Genomic DNA, 26,081 nt, shown 5'->3' on the forward strand with positions numbered 1-26,081 from the left:
CTATCTTAGCATAATAAGAACAAGGGAAGTCCTAGATTAAATGTTAAAATTCAAGAATTGTGGAGTATAAATTTCAAATAATTGATGAAAATTGTCTAAAATTGATATGACTTATAGGGTGGTTGTCGATGTTGATGAAAGCGTATGGATCACACTACAAAAGGTTCTTCAAAGTAGTGAGGGTAGCGGTACGACGCTCAAATGTGGAAAATTTACAATGCCGACCCTGTAAAAAAAAAATCCGCTAGCACCAAAAACTTAGATCTGTAGATTTGAGATTCAATGCTCTTGCGAAACAAGTATACGCGCGTCCCTCTCTCTCTCACACTCTCTCCCTCACACACACACACACACACACACACACACACACACACACACACACACACACACACACACACACACACACACACACACACACACACGAGAGGCCTTGCCACATTTTTTGTGTGGAGTGATCGAGTTGCTGTGCATTGTTGAATAGTGAAGCCGAGTGTCCGTCCACATTAGAAATGAAAGGGCAGGACTAACCTGTCAGGGGCGTAAGATCTACAGGAGATTTTTCCTACCAACGCTGTCTTCTGGGGGGAGAGGGCAAGAAGAAGAACAGGGTTGCCTCCTGTCCTGTACAACAAGTGGAGATGATGAAAAGAAGGGCTGCCTCTTGCCTTATGCACCAAGTGGCAAAGGAAAAGAATAGGGTTGGATCCCGCCCCATCAATGAAAGGTCAGCCTTGCAAGCTCTAGCACACATCGATCATGAAGTGGCCAGAAGGAAGAGGAAAATGAAAGAGTTGAATCATATTGATACCACAACAAATCATATTCATAGAATGAATCAAGGATGTTCATACTTCAACCTCTTGGTGGTTCAATTTCTTCCCACCTCGCTTGAGGGGGGTCATTCAAGGATAAGCTTGTGGGAAGCGTGCATATTGAGTGTTGAAGATCAATGTGGAGCTAATGCAGATGAAGAATATTGTGGTGGTTCAGTTTACTTGTCTCACAAGGGATCTACTTGTTGATGTTGAGACCACCTCAAATTAGTTACCCAAACTGCATCGTGTTAAGATTATAGTGCATGCCTGCATCACCTATATCATGTAGGTTCACACGCATCCAAGGTGTCACCATCACCTTACAAAATTGGTGTCATTCATGCACACGGCTACCGTCAAGGTCCAGTGTCATAGGGCATAGAATCTGGTCCCTTCATTAGCAACATATTAATTATAGTAATTAGACTAAAAGACCATCAGATGTAAGACATGTCAGCACAAAGAATTTCAGCCTCCAATGTCATACCTTGCAGCACTGTAACACTTACAGTTTGGGAGCACCAAACCATGACACATTAGCACCCAAAATTACACAAATCCGGAACAAATTTTGAAAATAGACTACAAATGAGATTAGGACAGATCAGCAAACAAAAAAGCACAATATTTTGACACATCAACATAAAGAAAATCACTAAAACAGTGACAGCCAGTCCGAGTAGAGTTTATGTGTTATACCATCAACAAAATGACTATGTCCAACTCACAGTCAACACCAAAATAACCCCCACTCACTACTTGCTCATATGACCAGGATGAGCACCTAGATCAACTACACAAGAATCGCCTTTCTTGACATAGACATTGACTACACAATTGGACATATTAAACCAGGAAATAAGTGCATTCCAACACTTGGAGGACTCTGCAAAGGAACACCGAGAGCTTGTGCTGTTGCATGTGGAAGATTATTCAAAAGTGACTCGTCAAAGGGGATATCATCCCCAACTTTGTACGAAACAAAGTAGATCCCACCTGAAAATTGTATTAGGCCACTACCTCCATCTTCACTTTAAGTACCAACACCTCGCACCCCTCTTGCAATCTTAAGACCCCACTTCCAACACAACTTACTTTCTTGCCAGCACCTCACAAATCGAGCCACCACAAGTGACAACATTTTCATAAAAAGCCATCGACAACCATCTCAGAAGTTGTCCAAAAAAAATGACCTCCTGCTGACTTCTGTGCATTTACACCCGGAGTCTCGTGTTTAAAACCCACCATTGTCTGCTCCATGTTCATGACACTTGAAACATTTTCTTTATTAACAAAAGAAAAATCAGCACCATTACTCTTATCCATGCTTCCAACATCTGTACACACAACACAAAAATACAGTAGTCAACAAATTATGTACAAAAAATAAGCATCTCCACAAAAGCAAAGGACCACCTTCAATATTTTGAACAAAATCATTATACTTCTCCTCCAAAACTTGTGGGTATGCATTTAACTTTCCTGATGCATCATATGGCTAGGATAAGATATCTTGGGAAGTTGCCATTCGAACTTTACCTACCAAATTGTGTTTGTCATATGAAGTGACATGCTTGTGACTAGTCACCATCATCCCCACTCGCGAGACACCTGTCCAAGACTCATTCGAGTCACACACGTATTACAAAGTCTCTTGTTACTAAAGTTTCCTCCCACTCCTGATATATCACTAATACTTTTGACAAGACCAGTCAAAACCTTCACAAAAACCCGGTGACAAGTGCAAGCGCAAAATGGACCCTGACGGCCTCAACGCCAAGACCGTGCATGCCCGAACTCGTCACGGGGAGTGAACAGGGGGCACCACTAGCTTTGAGCGCTAGGACGTGGACACTAGTGATTAAAATAACACTAATACTGCACACCGGGGAGAGAGAGAGAGAGAGAGAGAGAGAGAGAGAGAGAGAGAGAGAGAGAGAGAGAGAGAGAGAGAGAGAGAGAGGGATGTAGACATAGACATAGACGATGAAAACCTCTTGAGATGTGAGGGAAATCTTGATTCAAAGTGGTATTTACAGAAACTTCAGTTTCAGCGAGATGGAGACCGTGGGGGGGGGGGGGGGGGGAGAGAGAGAGAGAGAGAGAGAGAGAGAGAGAGAGAGAGAGAGAGCCTATAGTGCGTTCTCTAGGGACAATCCCATATATACGAAGATTCTACTCTTGTGTGTGGCGACCCTTGGAGTCAGGGTGTGTGCATGGCTTTCTTCTCAAGTGCTGACTCCCAAGTGTTGTCCATGATAGTGACCTCTCAGTGTTCTTTTATAGGTGCAGGCTGCATTAGTTTAGGATAATTTGATTCAGTTAGGGCCCTAATCAGGAGAGACAAAGCAAGGAGCCGGGTCCCAGATGGTTGACCCTTGCTTTGTTTTAGAAGAACTTTAAAATGATATGTCCTTGGTGGGCCTTTGTGACCATCACCTAGAGAGGGGTGGCAATATATAATTGGTTTTTTATACAAGATTTTGGCTTGAAAACAAAAAAAATAGATTATCCTACGGATGTTTACTGCGGAGATGCATTGTGGACGAAATGCCGATGAATGGCGGGCTTTGCTGGTGTGTCGATGTAGCGCGTTTGTCACTTTCGGGGCCGTTCGGCACATGCCTTCGACGTCATTTCTTGATTCGTCATTGTCATCGCGTGATTTTTGTCGTTCTTCTTTACTGTTTGGGTGTCGATGTCGAGCTTCTTCTTTATCTTTTCTTCTTGTGCGTGCGTACGACGTGCGAGTGTTTGCTTGAATGTGTGCATGCGAGTGTAAGTGTGTAGTGTGTATGTAATTGCGTATGTGTGCTCATGCGTGTATGTGCATGGTAAGAGAGAGAGAGAGAGAGAGAGAGAGAGAGAGAGAGAGAGAGAGAGAGAGAGAGAGAGAGAGAGAGAGACAGAGAGAGAGAGAGATTCTGCTAGCTATGTGGGAGTGTGTGTGTATATGTGTGTGGGGGCACGTGAGGGAGAGAGAGATTTTGTTAACACAGAGAACGAGGGTCAGAGAGAGAGACTATGGTTTTAACGCGAGAGAGAGAGGGATTTTTTACATGCTCTGCGACACAGGAATGAGGAAGAGAGAGAGAGAGAGGCTAAACGAAAGAGAGAGAGAGAGAGAGGCTGAGAGAGTGGGTGATGGGGAGAGAGGGACTGAGGGTGAGTGTGTGTGTGTGTGTAAATAATGAGAGAGAGAGAGTGCCTATCTCCATGCTCCCGACACAGAGACGGAAAGAGAGAGCGGGAGTCAACGAGGGTGAGAGAGAGGGAGGTGTGAGGTGTGTGTTGAGAGAGAGAGAGAGAGAGAGAGAGAGAGAGAGAGAGAGAGAGAGAGAGAGAGAGAGAGAGAGAGAGAGAGAGAGAGAGAGAGAGAGAGAGAGAGAGAGAGAGAGAGAGAGAGAGAGAGAGAGAGAGTTCCTGTTGCACTTGGCAGATAAGGGAGGCTGGTGGCCCTTGGTTGGAGTGGAGCCATGGTTGATGACAAGCGAGACAGAGAGAGAGCCTTGGCTGCTTGCAAACGAACGAGAGGGAGGGATGGTGATAATGGAGGAGAGAGGGGGGGAATAATGGAGGAGAGGGAGGGAGGGGGTGCCATGTTTTGCGGCCCACTGTGGGCGCATGCGTGAGCAAGAGAGAGGGTGGTGGCAGCTTGCACAATCAAGGAAATTTCATGCTCCCCGGTTAGGGCTGGTTCCCACGGACAGGCTCCAAAAGCGGGCCATCAATAGCCCTCTCCCCTTTTGGCTAGAGGCATTTATACCTCTAGCTTTGCTTCTGATTCTCTAGCAACGGAGTTGGAGGGTTCTCCCTCCTCTAAAATATCTACCATGAACTCCGGATCAAACCTTCAGAAGTACCTTTTGAGCCTCCATCCATTGACTCTGGCTTGGGAATTCAACCATCTGCTTCCATCAATTTGTAGCTACCATTGGCATATCAATTTTTGATGACGAATGGCTAAAACTTCTTATCTTTCCCAGTGTCGTATCTGTTGTCGTATCTCAATACTAACATGCCTTTCTTCAGACCCTTTTCCTTAAGCCCTTGATTGAATGTGAGTCAGCGTCGTTCTGCTTGTGTTGCATAGTAGTTGATCACATCTTCCCTGTCTAAGAGCAAGTGAATGAACCTTCTCAAGTACCTTACCTTCTGAAGGAAAGAGACCAATTGCTTAGCTGTTGTGGGTGATGACAAAGATACTAAAGCCTGAACCTTGCTTGGGTCAACTTCAATTCCTTTTCCTGAAATTACATGGCAGAGCAGAGTGACCTTGCTTTCACCAATGTGACACTTATCTACGTTAAGCTGGCCACCCAGGGTTTGCAACCTAGCCCATGCCATCATAGACCTTGCTCAAATGGAGGGAGCAAGAGCTGTAGATGCAGAAATCATCCATGAAAACTCGTATTGACTTACCAAAATATGCTGGAAGACAAAAGTTACATAGAATTGGAATGTGGCCGGAGCGTTGGTGAGTCCAAAAGGCATCACTTTGTAAGCAAAACATCCCCATGGTGTTATGAAGGTTGTCCTTTTTTGGTCTTCTTCTACAATGCTAATCTAAAAGTATCCTGAGTAGCCATCACATACTGTGTAGTGCTCATGACCTGTTACCTCGTTGAGAATCTTATCTTGGAATGGGAGGGGAAAATGATCCCTCTTTGTTGCTGCATTGAGAGGTTTGTAGTCTACACAAACCGTCCACTTACCGTTCTTCATTGGCGTGACCACCACTGGAGAGACCCACTCCGAGTCTTCGATGGGGTAAATGAAACCTGCTCGTAGCAAATTCCTTACCTCTTTGAGCAATGCTTCTTGTGCTGAACTACCCCAAGTCTTGTGAGCTTTTGCAGTACAGGCTTACTTACTTCCTTGAGTCTTATGCGGTGTTGCACCATTGTGATCCCTGTGATCTTGTCATAACCATCAATGAAAAGTGTGGTGAAGCTACCTAGCATAGAGATGTATTCTTCTCTCTCTTCACTAGCTAACTCACTGGAGAGCATCTGATGTAACTTACTTGTATCCACCAAGGGTTACATACTTGATGGTCCCTCTTGATTCTCCGGTGGTGTTTCAGGTTGTGTCAATCTCTTTGGATCTTTGAGGATGACTCCCATCACTTTGATGCTATTGTCGCTCTCCTCAGTTGTTGTCATCTCTTCTCTCGAGGTGGTCAAAAAGTCACTAGTGAATTCATCTTCCGATGCCTCCAAGATCGTGTTGTGTTGCTTCCTAGTCTTCATGTTGTAGAATATGGACTTTCCTTTAGCATCCTTCATCTGGATCATTCCGATACTCCAGTCTTGCTTAGCCTCCATAGCCATGATCCATGGCCTTCCAAGAATGATAGGGTAGCCCTCCCCTTTGTGCGGCATGAAAAAAATATCTACCTCCACTTCGGTGTTGAATGCCTTCACCTTGACTGCATTCACAAGACCTACGCACTTCACTTTGACATTATTTGCCATTTTAGCTCGGCAGGGTGCTAGCCTACTTACCTCTAGGCCTAGATGGTGCATCATTTTCTCAGTCATGACACATATTTGTGTGCCACCATCTATGTAGACGTCTGAGATACGTTGCCCCTTGATGTGGGCATCCATGACATGTAGTATGTCGTCAAGATTCCTCCCTGAGATAGCCCCAGCTATCCTTGGTCTTGACTTTCTTGTACTTACCATCTTCATCCATTGTCTCCTCATCCTTGGTGCAAGATGGAGTAACTGGGGCCAGGTTACCTTCGGACCCTGCATTAATACATCTTGAACTAGGTCATATGGTTTAGCATACTTACCCAGTGAAAACTCCACGATGTCGATCTTCCATCGAGAGGCTTAGACGCGTGCTTGCTAGACTCTCATTTTCCTTTCATCTTCTCCTCCCTTTGAGAGGCCTCTTTGTGCCTAGCACGCTTCACTCCCATGGCATCCACCTCTTCTACTTTCCCTTTCCCTTTTTCCTTCTCTTTGACACGCTCTTCTACCTTTGCCTTCCCTTTAGCTTCAAGGCTAATGACACTTACTGCTTGGTTTCCAAAAGGTGGTGGAGGTAACGGTGGAATGAGAGGTTGCAGTGGTGGTGGTGGTTGTATGGGTGGTCGAAGGATTTGGACCGGTGGAATCAGCTCTAGTTGCCTCGGTGGTGGTGGCCTCGCCCTTGGTGGAGAGATCTGATTCTGTCTTCCTCCTCTATTGAAGTTCTACCTTCTTGGATGAGGACTGTAGTACATACCATAGCCATCCTCTCCACATTTGTAACAATGGTAGTCCTGATTCTATTTTGCTGCCCTCTTCTTTGATCTGGATTTCTGGCAGGTGCATGCACTTGCTGCACCATATGTACTGAAAGATTCTCTAACTGAGTGGTGATTCATTTGAGCAGGTCTTGTTGATCTTCAGCCGGTTCCTATGGCTGATTTCTCTGGACGGCTGCTACAAGTGAGGCTAGGTGTGGTCGGGACCCTACCCGGTTCCCCTTTCTCGATAGTTCTGGCTTGTAGATGCAACTTCTTATCTTTAAGGTGGGCTACTTCAACTGCTACCTCATATGTAGCAGGAAACCTTCCCTCACCTTCTCTTTAGGAATTGGCCAGAAACCAGCCACAAACCTGTCTTTCTTTAGGAAATCGGGTGCCCCTTCACCATCCCTCAACGATGCAACCCATTGTCCCCATAGATCCACAAAATTTGATTTGTATGCTGTATACTCAACCATACTTCCTTGCTTCAACTCCATCAGCAATTGCCATAGCTTCTCGGATGTGGTGCCTTCTCCAAAACGCCTTAGGAATGCTGCTCTTAGTAGATCCCAGCTCTCCTTGGTGGCCTGCACCAAGGTGTTATACCATGATCTTGCTTTCCACTTTCATTAGAAGCAAAAAAATACGCAGACGTGAAGCATCGTCATCCCTTCCAGAGACAACACATGCTATTTCAAGATTATCAAGGAAATCTGAAGCATCTTTCCCCACATTACCTGTGAAGGTTGGGAAGGAAACGTTTGCCATTGCAAAAAAAAAAAGATTTCTTTCAAACTTTTTTTCCTTAAACACAAATGACTTAGCGACTTATAGCGGCTTTCTTACAAGGCTGGGTGGATAGATTAAAATAGGATGAAAATGGAAACATTGAAGGAGTGGTGGTAATCCAACACGGGGAGGATAATGGGGTTTGGGGAGCTAAGGATCTCTCCTAGCACTGCAGCACCAAACATATACACAATCTTCTGCTGATAGAAGATCTTCCTATCTACATATGTATTTACATGCATGTGTTGCAGAAACCTAAATAGAAAAGCGGTTGGTCCGTTATCCATGATACAGAAAGTGTAGAGTACTTACTTACATCCTTACCATGCCGGTGTTGACAAGTTGACACATCCACAGGAGGTCATCGCCCTTCATAGGCTCCACCTTTCCTTCATTGCTAAGCACGTACGGAGTGATGGCAACGTGTTTGACCACTCCTAGCCTTTTAGCTAGCAGCAGCTGCAAGTAGTTACCGTAGCCGGCTTGTTGCATGAACTCTACACCATTTAGTTGTAACTTGTCTCCGGCCCACTGGGTTTCACTCGTGGTAGACAGTTTCTTCAGGATGAGTTGTACGGGGAGAGGAGGAAGGCCCTCTACCCGCCCTCCAAAACAACAAAGATAGTAGCCAAACCACTCCTCTCTACGGTATGGGAACCTCCTTACCACGTTTGCTTTGGGGTTGTCGAAGTGAACTGGCAGCACTCGCATGCGCCGCGCGAATCGATAGGCAATCTCCATCGCTTTGATTTGGATAACCTTCTTTTTGGCGGCCTAGACACAATTTTGCTTTTCAAACTCGAAGTACTCATGTGGCCAGGTGTTTCTTCTTACTTGGGGGTCATGTGATTTCGGATTGGCCTAGTCCTCCTTTTCCTTTGGCATGAGCAGCCCCTTTGGGTCACTTGGGAGCAGAGGCTATACCTTTACTTGCATATTCCTTCAAGAAGAGAGGCCTTACGGACCTTTTTCCTTCCTTGATATGGATGACCTCTTCGTGGTGGACGTTGATGTAGAGGATTTTCGCTTCTTTTCTACCTCTGTTGACGGCACCAATTGATAGAGTGCGGTGGGCGACGGTAACGAGAGCAGCCTACAGCCCTCACTCGAGTGGCTCTTGATTTGCAGTTAGAGGAAGAGATGCAAGACGGAGGACTTACTTCTTGGATGTTGACGATGGTCTATTCCGACAGCAGCACTTCGATAAAGGCGGTCAGTGCTTCTTCAATTTATTCCTCCTATGTTCTCCAATTGGAGAATTCCCACATCCATTTGTCCATGGTCGACGACGTGCATCATTTTTAGCGTTGTAAACTGAAGGTTTTCGAGAAGCCCTCCTCAGTGGGGACACCAAATGACAAGCGCAAGTGCAAAACGGACCCCGATGGCCTCAATGCCAGGACCGTGCACACTAAACTTGTCACCGGGAGTGAAGAGGGGGCACCACCTAGCTCTGAGCAGCTAGGACGCTGGCAATAGTGATTAAAATAACACTAATACTACACACCGTAGAAAGAGAGAGAGAGAGAGGGACGTAGACGTAGATCATGAAAACCCCTCGGGATGTGAGGAAAATCCTGATTCAAAGTGGTATTAACAAAAAACTTAGTTTCGGTGAGATGGAGATCGTGGAGAGAGAGAGAGAGAGAGAGAGAGAGAGAGAGAGAGAGAGAGAGAGAGAGAGAGCCTATAGTGTGTTCTCTAGGGAAAATCCCATATACAGGGAGATTCTACTCTTGTGTGTGCCGACCCTTGGAGTCAGGGTGTGTGCATGGCTTCCTTCTCAAGTGTTGCCCCTCATAGTGACCTGTCAGTGTTCTTTTATAGGTGCAAGCTACATTAATTTAGGATAATCTGATTAAGTTAGGACCCTAATTAGGAGAGACAAAGCAAGGAGTTGGGGTCCCAGATCATTGACCCTTGCGCCTTTGTTTTAGAAGAACCTTAAAACGATATCTCCTAGGTGGGCCTTTGTGACCATCACATAGAGAGAGTGGCAATATACAATTGTTTTTTATACAAGGTTTTGGCTTGAAAAAAGAAAAATAGATTACCCTACGGATGTTTACTGCGAAGATGCATTGTGGAAAAAATGTCGATCAATGGCAGGCTTTGCTGGTGTGTCGGTGTAGAGTGTTCGTCACTTTCGGGGCCGATCGGAGCATGCCTTCGGCGTCGTTTCTTGATTCGTCGTTGTCGTCGCATGATTTTTTCCGTTCTTCTTCGTTGTTTGGGCGTTGATGTCAAGCTCCTTCTTTATCTTTTCTTCTTGCTCATGCGTGTCTGTGTATGGTAAAAGAGAGAGAGATTCTGCTGGCTATGTGGGAGTGTATGTGGGTGTAAGTGTGTATATGTGTGTCGGTATGTGTGTGTGTGTGGGAACGAGAGGGAGAGAGAAATTTTTTTTAACACAGAGAACGAGGGTGAGAGAGAGAGACTATGGTGTGAACGAGAGAGAGAGAGAGAGAGAGAGAGAGAGAGAGAGAGAGAGAGAGAGAGAGAGAGAGAGAGAGAGAGAGAGAGAGAGAGACGGATTTTTAACATGCCCCGCGACACAGGAACGAGAGAGAGAGAGAGAGAGAGAGAGAGAGAGAGAGAGAGAGAGAGAGAGAGAGAGAGAGAGAGAGAGAGAGAGAGAGAGAGAGAGAGAGAGAGAGAGAGAGAGAGAGAGCCTTGGCTACTTGCAAACAAACTCTCGAGAGGGAGAGGGAGGGAGGATGGTGATAATGGAGGAGAGAGGGGGGGAATCATGGAGGAGAGGGAGGGAGGGGTGCCATGCTTGGTGGCTCACTGTGGGCGTATGCACAGTCAAGAAAAAACTTTAAAAAAAAAAATTTGTTTCACGCTCCCCGGTTGGGGTTGGTTCCCATAGCTAGGCTCCGAAAGCGGGCCATCACCGATCTTGGCTATACCAAACCTGCAACCATCATAAAATAAACTTGCAAGGTTTATTTGATTTCATGGATTCAAAACTACAATAGTCACAAGAAACCACTAGTCATAGTCACAAGCAACCAGTCACACAGGCTGCCAATCACCTTTGTGCGAGGACTACTGATTGATTGTAAGAAAACAAAGTGAAGATTTCTATCGGCCTCAACAATCGGCGGCATGTGACACATGAGTTGATCAAATGTCGCAACCACATCACCATCATGGATAGTAAGAGCATGCCTAAAATGTTTCGGTTGGTAATGCAACATTAAGTCGACCTTATAATTTTTGCTTGATCTTTCACAAAACCTACAACAAACAATATTCAACCAAACATAAGTCTTAAATCCCAAATATAAATCATCACCAGAATAGAATCATACCTGACATAGGATCCAAGCTCGTCATTGCCCCTTGAGAACATCATTAGGAAAAAAATAGACTCTCCATGGGCCTTGTAAGAATCCCTAATTTAAAGGAAGCCTGCCAAGATTAAGGGGGACAAAGGCTTTGAATGGGGCTATTTTGGTAGGGTCTCCTCCACCTTTGACCCCTAAAAAGGTAGGGGGAAGGGGGGGGGGGGGGGGGGGGGTAACCATTTAAAAAGTAGGGAAGGGGGGGGGGGGGGGTAAACCATTTGAAAAGTAGGGGGGTAGGGGGTCTTCTCTCTCTACCTTTTTGGCCAACTTGTAAGTGGCCTCTTAACTCTCCCATGCCACCTAAGCAAATCCGTGGGTCAAAGAGGTAAAAAAAATGACTTTTTTCAAAAACTTTCAAAAAAACTCTATTCCCACCTAAAAAGTACCCCCAACATATACACATAATAAAAAAAAAGATTTTTAAGTTAAATTACTCAAAATTCAACATTTTTTGACTCCCTCCAAACTTTTAGAAAATTCCCCCCAAAATTGAAAACTCTCTCTCCTAATCTAAGCTCCTCTCCTACACCCATCCCCATTGCACCTGCACCTGCTGCTGCACCTACACACCCATCTCTCCATCCTTCAAGCTCCATCTCTCCATCCTACAAGCTCTATCTCTCCATCTTTCAAGCTCTATCTCTCCATCCTACAATGCCTCTTGACGACGTGACCAATGTCCCAGCAAGCTCTTCGCGCGGTAGGTCTCCAGGGCTTTTCCTACGCCTACCTCAAGAGTATGTTCCGACAATGAAAACATGCTTGGGTACATTACCTTTAGCCAACGAACGCCGCGCTCAAGGGGAGAAGACTGGACAGATGGATGCTTGTATCCAAAGGATCCTTCTCTCAATGTTCATCCGTCTTTTACAAACATTCCATCACTATTGCAATACGTTGGAAATGGAGAGCAAGGTTTGTTGGGCTACTGCAAGAGACTCAACAAACACGAGATTACGCGGTCCGAGATCTACTTGCGTCATTGGCAGTTGCTCAATGGGAGTTTCCACAATCTTCAAGCTCAGATGCAAACAGCTACTAGTGCGCAGAAGGTTTCCATGAATGGAACCAAAGCACGTCGATTTTTCAAGAAGATGTCAAAGTCTCCAATGCAGGTATCCAAGGCAAGTGTCGATCTAGCAAGTGAGAAGCGGTGGGAGTTGTGGAAAGATTTGTGTTCATGCACGACGGACAAAGATCCCAATGTGGAGGTTGCTAACCAACGCAAGCTAGTATGGTCATCCTTTCAAAAGGTTGTGCAATTGATGAATCTTTCAAGCACCACCGTTGAGCAGTGAGAGGAGTTCAAGAAGGTGCTTTATGAATTCACAAAGGACACTAAGGACGGATGGTCTGAAAGCAAGATTACACACTACATGGTTTTTTTTAACGGACTTAATACATATGCAATGTTTGAAAATGTAACTTTTCTATTCGCTTATCTCCTTTTTGGTTGTTTTAGCACATTCTCTATGTGCATGGTGCATACTTCATGGACCGCTATGGTTCGCTTGATATATGGAGTACACAAGGCATGGAGAAGTCCCACTATCGAGCAAAAGGAGTCTACTTTAAGAATACTCGGCATGGTGGTGGTAGTTCACACTCCAACTACCTCCAAGAGATGTTTAATTGGTTTTTTAGGCACACCTTTGGGAGAACTCGTACTATTGAGAAAGCAAGAGAATCGACGTTAGCAAAGCAGTTACGCAACGCTTCCCGTACTGTAGCATCCGAGAAGTGGAAACGCTCGTGAGCGTCCCTCGGCCACGAAGCTTGGCGTGCAACTAAATATCGAAAAGGCAGCGTTTGGGCGTCGCGTCAGCCGTCCGCATGATCCAGGTTTAGTTGTTCAATTCAATTGCTTTATTTGAGTTTCACTCAATTGGCGGCATAGTGTGAAAGGGCCCAAATCTCAAAAAAACCTATTTAAAGGTTGAAGAGGCTCATTTTGTCATCTTCCCTACTAGGTGCAACCATGGCACAAACAAAACAAACGGCTAGGATTGCATATCCAGAGGGGCCGGATGGCCAACGACTCAAAGGTACAACAACAGAAGCTGGAACTTCACAAGCTCAAGGTGAAGTCCACATAGAAGAAGCTGGAGCTTCAAATCAGCATGGCCAGTCCTCTACAGCAGCAAAAGAGAGACGAAAGCATTTTCTTGTTGTCTATTCATCGGACTCCAACGATTCTGATGGCAACAGGGAGGATGAGAGTGACCAGGGCAAAGAAACAAACAGCCAAAAGCAGCCGTCAGAAGGCTCCGAAGAGACACAAACGGATGAAGATGCCCCATGGGTTGGCGTCCAAATACAAACTTATCAGGATCACATGTCTATTGGGGGTAAGACACTTCCTAAAGGGAGTGGACCTACACTATCACATCCAGTCGATAGTGAAGAGAACGAATCAGATGGAGAGTGGGTGGAATCCGATTATGAGGTGTTGGAAGTGCCTGTGCAGAAAAAAAAGAGAAAGAGCATTGTCTACAAGAAGAGGAAGCAAGCTGCCCCGACTCGTGCCAAAAATGCACCTCCACGTCGACCTCAGAAGGTATGAAAGCGCAGCCGTGATTTTGCGGAGATTCGACACTATCAAAAGAGCACCGAGCTCTTGATTCGGAGGGCCCCTTTTGCAAGGCTATGCAGGGAGTTTTTGCAATTGTACAACACTCAGTTTTGGATGGGCGCCGTGGCCATAGAGGCACTCCAAGAGGCAGCAGAGCAATATTTAACTGGCATATTCGAGGATTCTAACCTCTGTGCCATCCATGCAAAGCGTGTAACCATTATGCCCAAGGATATGCAGCTTGCTCGCCGTTTGCGCCATGAGGAGTAGCTTGTAATTAGGCATCAACCTTTTTGTATTTACGGAACTCCAAGATTGGGAAGAATTTGAATACAAGCGTCTTTTGATTCTATATCCCACTCTGTGCATTGTATTGGGAAGAATTTGAATATAAGCGTCTTTTATTGTATACCCCAGTGTGCATTGTATTGTTTTAATTGTGTACCATGCAATGTAGCACTGGTTCAAGTTTTGTCTACCTTCTACTGTATGTAACGGTAGCCATTAGCTTGTTATTGTGAAAAATTGCCTACGTTTAGCACCTTGGCTAAGTGGGGCATGCACTTCCTGATGTATCCATGCTATGTGACTCACTATTGCATGGCAAAAACATCTACAAAGTGTTCAAAATGGCTTGGAATGCCCCCAAGTTGGCTGCCACAAGGGCGCGCATTTGGGGCTTCCAGAGGCCTATGGATGGACATAATGCGTGCCCTTATGGCAGCCTCTCCTAGTGCTTTGCTGACACTCTCCAGTGGTTTCCAGACAATTTTGACAAGCAATAAGTATGTTTTGTTTGCTTCAATGCTTCAATTAGCATAGATGCTGCTGGAATTCATCCCCCCTTAGTCCATGTCAGTCCTAAACTCCAGAAAGGGCTTAGATATTGCCACAAAGTTTACTCTTGTGGTTTGTTAATACAACTTTAGGTATCTAGGGCAAGATGGGCTTAAGGTTACCTGGGTATCCATGTCTTCCTGTTTTGCAGCTGGGTATTATTGTCTTCTCACTCTGTTTTGTAACTGGATATGCTCCTATTCTCCAAGAAGGGTTTAGATATTGCCATAGTTTTGTGGTTTGTTAATACATCTTTAGGTATCTGGGGCAAGATGGGCTTAAGGTTACCTGGGTATCCATGCGTTTCTCTTTTGCAACTGGGTATTAATGCCTTGTCACTCTGTTTTGTACTTGGGTATGCTCTTAGATGTGTCCAATTTCATCTGCCACAAGGGCGCGCATTTGCACACTTCATCTGCTGATGGAAAGCCCTAATGCGTGCCCTTGTGGCAACATTGTTTAGGGACTTCCAATCGCTTTACTAGGCACATACATAACTTTGGAAGCCTAGATATAACAAAGTATACATTTTTTAAATTTTAATGCCTGCCAAACCCTTTAGTAGTCATAGCAAAAATTATGGTGCTTCTCATACACAATGGAAGCCCAACATATAAGAAATTCAAAACCTTGCAAGAAAGAGAGCCATAGACAACAAAAATTAGTTTCATTAAAGAAATCAATGCTTTACATGATATCCAGCTTTTGCTTTAGGATCTTTCTAATTACAATTTTTTGGCGCTTGGCCTTTTGGGGTGGCTCCCTGTTAAGTAAAGTGGTTGTGATTTCTTGGGTGTCATTAACCCCTACAGCTTGGTTCATGCTGACATGGGCAATAAGGCACCCACGAAAGTTTACACCGAAAGTGGATATTGCAAAATCTTTCTTTACAAGCACTACAAGGTTGGCCGTTTGGGCAAGTGTTGTTAAACACAACGCCTTGGAGAGTGAACGGAGAACAAAAATGTTGTAGCGACCATTGGGAGAGTAGTCGTCATGGACAAACACCACGACACCGGTGGGAAGTGTGCCGAGGTAGTGAGCAAGTGCCGCTTGAGGTCCGAACGGCGTCCTCCTCCCCCCTGACCGTTGCGCCCAGGCGTCAACCTCCAGAACATCCTGCAGAACATAGGTTTTCTGAGATATGGCACAGAATTATGATATAACATTAACAAAATCATTTGTAACAATCAAATGTAAGTGAGCATCTATACCTCTTGTCTACGATCCTCCTCATCGGCATCCGGGTGCAAGTAAAGATCCACGCTTGACTTCCCCTTTGGATCAAGCAAAACAGGTGTTGCAGCAGGTGGTGGTGAATCCACTCTTGCGCGTTTAGCAAAACACATGGCTTGCACGGACACAAACTCCTCCTTAGAGACCTTGGTCTGCTCAGCCGCTGCCACCTCGGCTTGTGCGATCGCCACTGTGTCCGCCAAAGTATTTCCCATGGGCAGTAGGAGATCATCGTCATGGGAGGTGGTGGTATCAAGATCAAACTTTCCATGGGCATCGAGGATGGCGAAACACTCATCCATGCGAAGCTCAAAGGATTTCTCCAGATCGTGCATAAACACAAACTCCTCCCCACCCACCACAATGGAGGAGAAGCGGGTAATCTCTACCTCAGGGATGGCATCCCGAGTGGTGGTTCCTTCTGGCGGTCCCGAGGATGAACCGACTGATGGAGAGGCCTCCAAGAGGCCTTGAATCCCTACAGGGTAGGTCAAGGCAAGCGTCCTCTCCTCTGCGGATGAGTCAATGGCCGCGGGCTTGGGGTCCTTCACATCAGCCAATACCCCACCGATCTGCAAGTGAGGTAGCACTACGTCAGGGCCTGTTGGGCACTCGTGAAGGAGGAAGATCATTATGGCCTAAGCAGAGAAAAAAGTGTTTCCGATCCTTCCCTTACGCATTGCTCGCACATCATCAGCTTCAAGCCGCACATATTGTCCGGCGGGTTTAGGGTGGCAAAGCGTGCAAGCCGCTGATGAAATGGCTTGTCCCCTTGGTAGATGTGGTGGAGAAGGCCTTCAGGGACCCATTGCCCTGGTCGGTTTGGTAACTCAACAATGAATCTCCCCATGCACGTGGAAATGTATGAAGTAATGTGCTCAAGAGATTGAGAGTGGAGGGTCAAGGTGGTTTCCAAATAGGGCTGGGTTGTGAAAAATGCTTGAAGCTCAGGGTGATTTGCATGCCCAACCTCAGTAAGGAATGCATCTAAAGCACTAGTAGCAGCCATGTCTTCTCTTTGCGTGATTGGGTATGCTAGGTCTCTCTGCAATGCTGGGATGAAAATGGTGAAATGAGGAGGTGGTCCTCCTTATATAGACATATTCTATCTCGAAAAAAAATAAAAAATATGGATTTAAAAAATAAATTTACACCACCTTAAAACTCAAGTACAACACCTTAAAAATTTTCAAAATCTTTAATAAAATATGCAATATATAAACGATTAAAGTTACAAGCCAATTCACTTAGACAAGATGATTTCGTCTGTAGCCCAATCTTTGTAAACAAGCATAGTGGCCTCCATCCGCCTTCCAATCTATACAACCAAAAATGGGCAATCAAAATACAAAAACCCACAGAAAATAAGAAAAGATAGCTAAGGAAGCACAAAGCAGACCTTGCGTTGTTCTAGTTTGAAACTTGCATTACCGACATCCTTGAATCCCATTATGACAAAGTGTTCCCGAAGATTGACAAGACTCCAATGCGGATTTACTGCAACCACCTCCACCTCGTTATTGGGCATGCGGACACGAATTTCAAAGGATTGAATCTCTTCGGCTGTCAGCTGCAAGGGTATCCATTTGCCACGTTTGTGCATCCACCTCTCATAGCTAAACCGTGCATACAAGGTGCACCTTGCTTTCAAATACCGAAGGCAAAGCTGTGTGGGGGACGCATTGCACTTATAACGGTCACCATCGTGCAAACCGTCAACATAGCCCCAATTGACACCTAAAATGGTGTCCATTGCATCTATGTCAACTTCTTTGCAAACAAACATTGTTGGTGTTTCTACAATCGGTAGAGGGCGGAATGCATGCACAAACAAATGAATGGGACAATGCCAACTGAGACCCACCGATCTGGTTGCCTTACCAAACTTTAGGGACCCTTGGAAATCTTGCAGCACCTTGCGCTTGAAAGAAAGCAAAGCCCAATGGTCTGGAGTTGGCCATTCTGCACTCTGCAATGAGGGTGTCTCCACGGCTTCTAACCTACCATAGCTTTGGCTTGACTTCGGCACCACGTACTTGTGGGAGTACATGAATATTCGCTGCTCGTTAAGTTTTTTCGATGAAACATTAGGAAACATAAGCTCCCCAATGTGAGCATGCACAACCATGAACGTGCCTGAGAGGCACTACAAGAGGTTGTGTGCTCTTGTGACGCTGTTAGCGACGAAAATACATTGGGTTTTTATAACCCCCGGCGTCGCTAAAACCGTCGCTACGAGCGCCGCTACGAGAGCGTCGCTATAAGAGTCGCTATATGCGTCGCTAGATGCGTCGCTATAAGCGTCGCTATATAGAGACGCTCATAGCGACGCTCATAGCGACGGTTATAGCGATGTTTACACTGAAGACTATAGCGACGCTCATAGCGACGCTACAGAGCCATAAATAGCGACGCCCGAGAGAATTTTTTTTGGGTGATGCCCTGCCACCCATCAACCATATTGTACTTGATTCACTTTTTAAAAAAAGTGCAAGGGTAGATAATAGACCCAAAATAGTCACCCACAAGACGCATTGTTTGCAAAATTGACAATTGTACACATCATAGGCAAAATGAATTGATTGGCAAATGTAATAATGACAATTGTACAACATCATAGGCATAAAGAATTGATTGGCAAAAGGAACTGCGGTGACAAATGTAATAATATACATGGTTCAAAAAGACGTATAAAATCCGTCTCATGATACATAAGCTATGAGAAACCCTAAACTAATGCTATCTAGCTACGGCTAAACTGACGTCGTCTAGTCAGACGTCTCATCGCGTCCAAGCGGCGTATCTGTCGGATTCTGCAAAAAAAGACAATAAGACAGCTTTTAGTAAGTATAAACATATAACGACATTTATAAAACAATACAAAAAATAAAAAAGAGTAAACCCTAATACTAACCATGCCGCCGCGAGAATTGAGAATGTCCATCAGGGCGTTTAAGCCCTTCCTGCCTGCGTACTCGCGCTCGTACGGTGTGGGATCACGTCCTGTCATCGACCACTGTCAAAACATACAAAGATTTCATTATGTTAGAATTAAAAAACTCATAAACCCTAAACTATCGAACATAAAGAGCAATGTGAAAACACTTACAAAATCGGCCTCAAATGATGCCCATCCACCGCTCCCCAAGTGGTGCGAGCTCCCTGCCTCTACTCGCGCTCTGGCTGCATCCTTTTGTTGCTTCCACTTGTCGGGATTCTCGCGCGCTGCTTTCTTCGCATTCTTCCAATCTTCTTTGGCCAGCCAATCTGGCCTGTTCCACCCATTCTTGATTGCTTTTTGCACTTCGGAACGCTTGTGTTTGCAGTATTCCCGCATTCGAATCTTCATCAGGTCTTCATTGAAGTGCTGATCCCGTGTTGGAACGGGAAACTCATCATGAAGTATGCTGATGACTCTGTTTTTTAAATCACTTGGTACTTCACTCCATTTGTTTAGTATGTAGTGTCTAAACAGCTGAGAGCAAAGACCACGCATGCGCGAGATCACCTTCTTGCCGTCATCATCCATGATGATGCCGTCGCTGAAGTCGATGGAGTAAGACAAGCCCTCTGGCCGGTGACGCGTGAACCTGGGTGTCCCGGCAGGGGTCTCTAGCGGCGTGTCGATGGGGGTACGGACGTCAGGTGTCTCCACCGGCGTCTGGGCCCCGAAGCGAGGAGTGTCGAGTGGGGTGGCTCCTGGCGGAGTAGGTAGAGGTGTGTAGCTTCTAGGAACAGTCAGCCGTGCAAAACCTGGCGTAGATGGCGATGCTGTGGCTGGTGTGGGGGCGGGCAAAGAAGGGGAGGGTAAAGAGCCTCGTCGAACACGAGGCGGTGTGGAGGCATCGGTAGCGGAATCCCCACAACAACCGCCACCGCCACCACTAGAGCGCCGGTGTCTAGACGAGTGTGAAGCTCGTCTCGTCGACGCCAAAGCTTCGGAGCGCGCCGAATGCTCCGAAAGAGAGGGAGATACGGATGGAGTAGGAACGCGCGATGATGCGCCAGAGCGATGACGCTCCACGGAGAAAAATTGTTCCACGATGAAGCTTTTACAACACGGAGCAAAATTGTTCAAATACAATATTTGTGGCTTTAAGAGATCTCTCTCTCATCCTCGCATAACTCAGCATAACTTCCTTTATCTATATAGAGCTCTCCGTTTAAACACATATCCTCTGTTTCATTTTGTAGCTCCTCTGCATGCACCCCATATAGTAGTAGCATCTTGATGCTCGTCTGGCACCACCGCAGCGGCTTCTGATTGAGCATCTTCTCTGATCTCCTCCATTGATGCCGTTGTGATTGGCACATGGTAGCCTTCATACGTCCTTGCACTACGAGGGGCTACCTCTATGACGTACCACCAGTTTGATGTAGACTTTGTAGGATGAAATATTACCTGCCAGAGCCACATAACTTACATGAGAGCTTTCAAGCACATAACTTGTAAAAGGGGGATGTTAACTATTTACATACTTACTTGTTCACAATGCTCGGGTAGTACGAAAGTGTCTCTTAGGTCAGTCCATTTCTTAGTAGAATCCACCTCAAGAAAACGAGACTCTCCTCTACGCACAGTAGCGTTGCGACCCTCCATGATTATCTTGAACCATTGCATGTTGAACAAGTCGACAAAAAATCCTTTGTAATCGATCCTCAAAATCTCTTGCAGCGTGCCGAAGTAAGTGAGTTCCGCCACCACAGGATCTGCATAAGAGGAACGTCGTCGACTAGACTGTTCAAATTTTGCCATGATTCCACAATGTTGAGTAAAACGCTTTTTGTCGATTCGTTCCACCCTAAAATGTCGACCTTTACACCATGCTGCTGTGTATGACTTATACTACAACGAACAAAGATTATGAGTGGCCGTTCAAACGTTTATAAATAAAGTCACTTGCTAATCGTACATTGCAAACTTACCTTGGTCGCGCAACCCCGAGAGTACTCCCACTCTTCCTCAGTCACTTCGTCACCGCATTGTTGTGCGCTTTTCAATTGGTTGTGCAACCATCTTAAGCTCATGAAGGTTGGTAGGCTCTCCAGAACCGCTGGATAGTGCATCGGTGGTCGTCTTCCCCGTCTCCACTCGATTCGTGCCCTTTGTCGCTCTTGCTTTGCATCCTCATATTGTGAAATCCACTTTTGCATCACTGGATTGTGAAGCATGCAAAATCGGTTGATTTTAGCCTCTAGATCTTCCGTCATCTTCTTCTCAACACCAAGATTGCACATGACAATCCCAGATATGCGCTCATCATCTATGGTTCGCCATAGCGTGTCCCAGGCTTTATCAAATCCGTCTAGCCACTATCCAATGTACACTAGGGACTCTGATACCAACCAACCTTCTGCCATGCTACCCTCCGGACGTGCCTTTTGACGCACATATCCCTTAAGCGTTTTCATGAAACGTTCTAAGAAGAACATCCATCTGGAATGAACTGTGCCAGCTATTTCCACCTCATCAACTATGTGAACAAGAAGATGCACCTGAATGGTTAGCATTGTAGTAGGAAAATATTTCTCAAACATGCACACAAGCTCCGCAGCATTTAGTTTGGCGAATGGTATGGAGTCTACGTTGATCTCCTTTTGTGAGATCCATTGCACCAGCTTTGCAAGTTTGTAGATTGTGTTACGGATGTCGAGAGACAAACATCCCTCAATGGCAACCGGTAAAATAAACTGTAAAGTATGTGCAGCAATGATATTAAAGTCCACATTTTATGCAATGATATTCAAAGTCCACTATGAACGTACCTGACACATTTTATGCCAATCGTGTGACTTCAAACCGGTAAGCTTTCCTTCTTTAGTAAAACACGTTCGGAGCGAGTGCATTACGCCAGTGGGGGTCCGCAAAGATCGAATGGTCTCTTTTACTTTGCGTTCTTGGGCTCCTGTGAAAATCCATGGTGCTTTAGGGAGTTTTATTGATCCATCAGACGCTGTTTGCGGCCAATATTGCTCCAACGGATCCAATTTTTTAAGGTCAACTTCGGGCCTGGCAGTTATAACATGATAATAGATCAACTATGGGAAAAAACAAGATTTACAGTGTCTGAGTGAGGAGTGTCAATAGATCACCTGAGCATTCTGTTAGCCCGGGATAGTCATGCATGGTCCACATTAGAATGCCTCTGATCAAAGCATTCTGTCGTCCTGTGTGTCGGCTCATATCCACCACCTCTATGCCAATCCACAATTGTTGTAGCTCTTCCAATAGTGGACGAAGATACACATCCATATTTCCCACTTTATATCGCCCTGGCACAATAAAGCTTAGCCATAGGTGCCCCTTCTTCGTAGTCAACCACGGGGGAGTGTTGTAGTTGACGATGACCACGGGCCATACACTGTAAGATGTTGATCTTTGACCAAATGGATTTACGCATCCATAGCCAGGCCTAAGCGTAAATTTCGAGCTTCCCTTGCAAAATCCGACCATGTTCCATCTATATGTTTCCAGGCTATGCAATCTGCAGGAATTCGTAGCACACCATCCGAAGATTTATTCTCCTCATGCCATGATGCTAGGGCGGCCATGGACTTACATTCGAAGAAATGCTTGATGCGAGGAAGCAGAGGGAAATGTCGCAAAACCTTTTGTGGAATTTTTGTCCCGTGGAGATCTACTCGATATCTTTCGGAATCACATTTCGGACACTTCTCCATGTCTATGTATTCCCCTCTGAAAAGAATGCAGTCATTAGGACAAGCGTGGATAGAATTGTAATCCATCCCCAAGTTTTCGCAAAATCTTTCTTGCTTCATCTCGGAATCTGGCATCACATTGTCAGCTGGTAGTATGTGCTCTTTCAGCAATCTACACAACATAAAAATATGATACAGTCGTGTAAAAATCTATCAGATCATTATACATTTAGAGTTTTATTAAAGTAAACTAATTGTAATAGATCACCTGAAAAGCGCTGTGACGCTACTGTCACTCCATCCAAACTTTGCCTGCATGTTGAGAAGAACCAGGAGTGCTTTCAATCTAGACATACGTGCTCCATTATACAATGGCGTATCGGCTTCACTTTTCATATCATCATAGATAAGCCTTTCTGAATCCATGATCGTCTCGATCATTTCATCAATCTCGGGCTCAAACATTGCCTCGTTGGGAATGTGCTCTGCATGATCATCCCCGAGCTGTCAGAGGCTACATCTTGTGGCCTCACATATGCTGCTTGACCAAAGCGCCTGCGAACACGTCTATTGGGTTGCAAGATTGCTGCTTGTTGGCCAGCGTCAGAGTCCGACGAGTTATAATTGGCAACAACTCGATCTATAATAGATGGATCGAACTCGCCAAATTCGCGAACGTGCTGCAAAGAAACACGTCTTGTCCGTCGCACAGCATGCTTGCATTGATTACAAGGACATAAGACCCTCGTTGAGAGATAGGTGTTTCGGTTGGACGGTCCCACATCCTCGTCACTACTCATAATGAGGATAAAAAATCTTATAACCTGGACAACAAATTTAATATTCTATTGGCATTCTTCGTCTTATCTCTCTCTCTCTCTCTCTCTCTCTCTCTCTCTCTCTCTCTCTCTCTCTCTCTCTCTCTCTCTCTCTCTCTCTCTCTCTCACTCTCTACCTCACATTCTCTAGTCATGTCCAATCCCCGCACACCTCGGTCTAGAGGTGCACGGAGATCAGAACCACCGGGTTATAATCTCGTCTTTATTGGTCAATACCTATATTTGTGGGTACAAGAAATCTACACACCGACGTCTACATGATACTGCATGTAGTGGACAAAACCCCTTTGCCTCTTCTCTAGCTGTAGCACTTCACAGCATCTTAACATCTTTTCACAATAGATCTTTTCACTGTTCGTCTAACTCTAAACCCTAAACCGTAAGTAATTCTTGCGTGGACTCGATCTAACGTAAATAAGCGTAAATCTAAATAAACGTAAATGTAACTAAAAATAAACCTAAATCTAATTTAACGTAAGTCTACATCTAACCTAATCTTTAACGTGTTTTGGGATAGTTTCCTATGACGTTAAAACTCTCTTCTTCTTGTGTGTGTGTGTGTGTGTGTGTGTGTGTGGGTAAACCTAAATAAACCTAAGTCTAATCTAATATAACATAAATCTAAATCTAACGTAAATTATGTTATATTAAAAACAAAGAACTAAACTAAGAGGGATTATAAGAACCTTAAAACTGATTTAACACATAATTTTTCACATAACTCGGCAAGAGTTGGCATTCTCATCACTAAAGATGTGAGAGTTAACTTCAGGCGGTAACACTGCCTCATCTCCATCCACATCTGACGACAGCAATTGGCCCTTTAGACCGTTCTTGCTCTTGTTACTAACTTTGAAGTTGCTGTTGAATGACTAGAGGTTGTCTAGATGGTCATTGTGTCGGGGATGTAGTGACTCTTGCCGCCCTGAAGATCCACCTTCTTCCCTATCTTCTGAAGACATTTCACCAGTACTTTTGGATCGACGGAGCCCACCATGAGTGAAGGCAGCAATACCCTACATTCCATTGAGGGCTTTCTTCACCCGCTTCATGCAGGCATCGTAGTCTATGGAGACCTAAATCTAATCTAATATAACGTAAATCTAAATCTAGCATAAATAAACGTAAATCTAATTAAAAATAAACCTAAATCTAATCTAATTTAACTTAAATAAACCTAAATCTAATTTAAAGTAAGTCTACATCTAACCTAATCTTTAACGTCTTTTAGGATAGTTTCCTACGACGTTATAACTCTCTTCTTCTTGTGTGTGTGCGCGTGTGTGGATGTGTGTGCCAATAAAAAGAGATAAATGGTATAACCTTTATATCACCCATGCCAAGTATGATAGATTGGTTATGCCATTTCCCTCTTGAATAATAGGTCTTGAGTTCAACTCCTCATCGGCTAGATCTTTAGGTCTTTTAATTTTAATTAGTTTCCTACGACGTTAAATTAGTTTCTCTCTCTTTCTCTCTCAATGTGTGTGCGTTTTTTTGGATCGTATGCATGTTTTCTCTCTCTTTTCCTCTCTCAATGTGTGTTTTTTGTTTATGCACGTTCTCTCTCTCTTTTTCTCTCTCAATGCGTGCATTTTTTGTTTATGCATGCTCTCTCTCTCTTTTCCTCTCTCAATGTGTGTGTGCATTCTTTGTTTATGTATGTGTGTGTGCGTTTTTGTTTATGTTTGTACTCTCTCTCTCTCTCTCTCTCTCTCTCTCTCTCTCAAAAACACTATGTGTTTGTGTGTATGTGTGTGTGTGAGAGAGAGAGAGAGGGAGAGAGAAAGAGGGGAAGGGAACATGAGAGTGAGGAGAGGGAAGGAGCATACCTGGATCTCCTTCCTCTCCTCGTGTGTGTGTGTGTGTGTTTGTGTGTGTGTGTGTGTGTGTGGAGAAGAAAAGAGAGAGAGAGAGAGAGAGAGAGAGAGAGAGAGAGAGGGAGAGCGTTACCTGCTCCTTGCTTGAGGGCGCCGAAAAACTCAGATTTGAGATCTGAGTTTTTGGGCGCGCTCTGTTATTTTTTTAGCCCAGTCGGCATCGTTATGAGCGTCGCAAATTTCCAAAGAAATTTACGACGCTCATAGCGACGCCGGGATTTTTTTCTTTGAGCGTCGCTAATATGAATAGCCTCTTGTAGTGTTTACCACACACCACCCCCCCCCCCCCCCCCCCCCCCCCCCCCCCCAAGCCTACCTCCCACCTCTCTCTAAGAACCAAGCATTGAAGAGGGAGACAATTAGGGTGCACCCCTACCATTCCTCCCCCTTTAGGTGATATCCCAAGAGCCTTCTCATTGGTTCTCCCTTAAGCCTTCACTAATCAAAAAGGCCCAAGGAGAGTCCATATTTTTCCTAATGTTGTTCTCTCTAGCCTATAAAGCTACAAACCACCCCTCACTGAGAAATGTAACATGCAAAACAACGCAAAGTGCATATGGCATCCACGAGCGTGCTGAATGTTAAAGTTGATGTCACCGAAAATTGCCTCTTCCATGCTGACCCCAATCACAGAAGCTTTTTTTCTATCTTTGCAAACGCCACCAACAACTGCTCTCCGTATTGCAGCCAAAAAAGCATTTTGTGTGCTCTTAAAGATAGGGTTTTAGACAATGTCGAAAGGAACCTCGCAAATACCTGTGCTTGCAATCCTTAGATTTTGCTCTTTCTTAATCATCCTATCAAAACAACGTAACATACCCATTAAAGTATCGAACAGAAACAAGCCACCCCC

The 26,081-nt window shown here is 45.0% G+C and overlaps 1 pseudogene; it reads right to left on the reverse strand.

Annotated features, from left to right (window-relative positions):
* Positions 1–1,570: 1,570 nt before the first annotated feature.
* Positions 1,571–26,051, reverse strand: LOC147459837 (uncharacterized; annotated as a pseudogene).
* Positions 26,052–26,081: the final 30 nt, after the last annotated feature.

The sequence above is a fragment of the Adiantum capillus-veneris genome, chromosome 4 (assembly GCF_014529385.1).
Source record: "Adiantum capillus-veneris isolate H3 chromosome 4, ASM1452938v2, whole genome shotgun sequence".
Classification (NCBI taxonomy): domain Eukaryota; kingdom Viridiplantae; phylum Streptophyta; class Polypodiopsida; order Polypodiales; family Pteridaceae; genus Adiantum; species Adiantum capillus-veneris.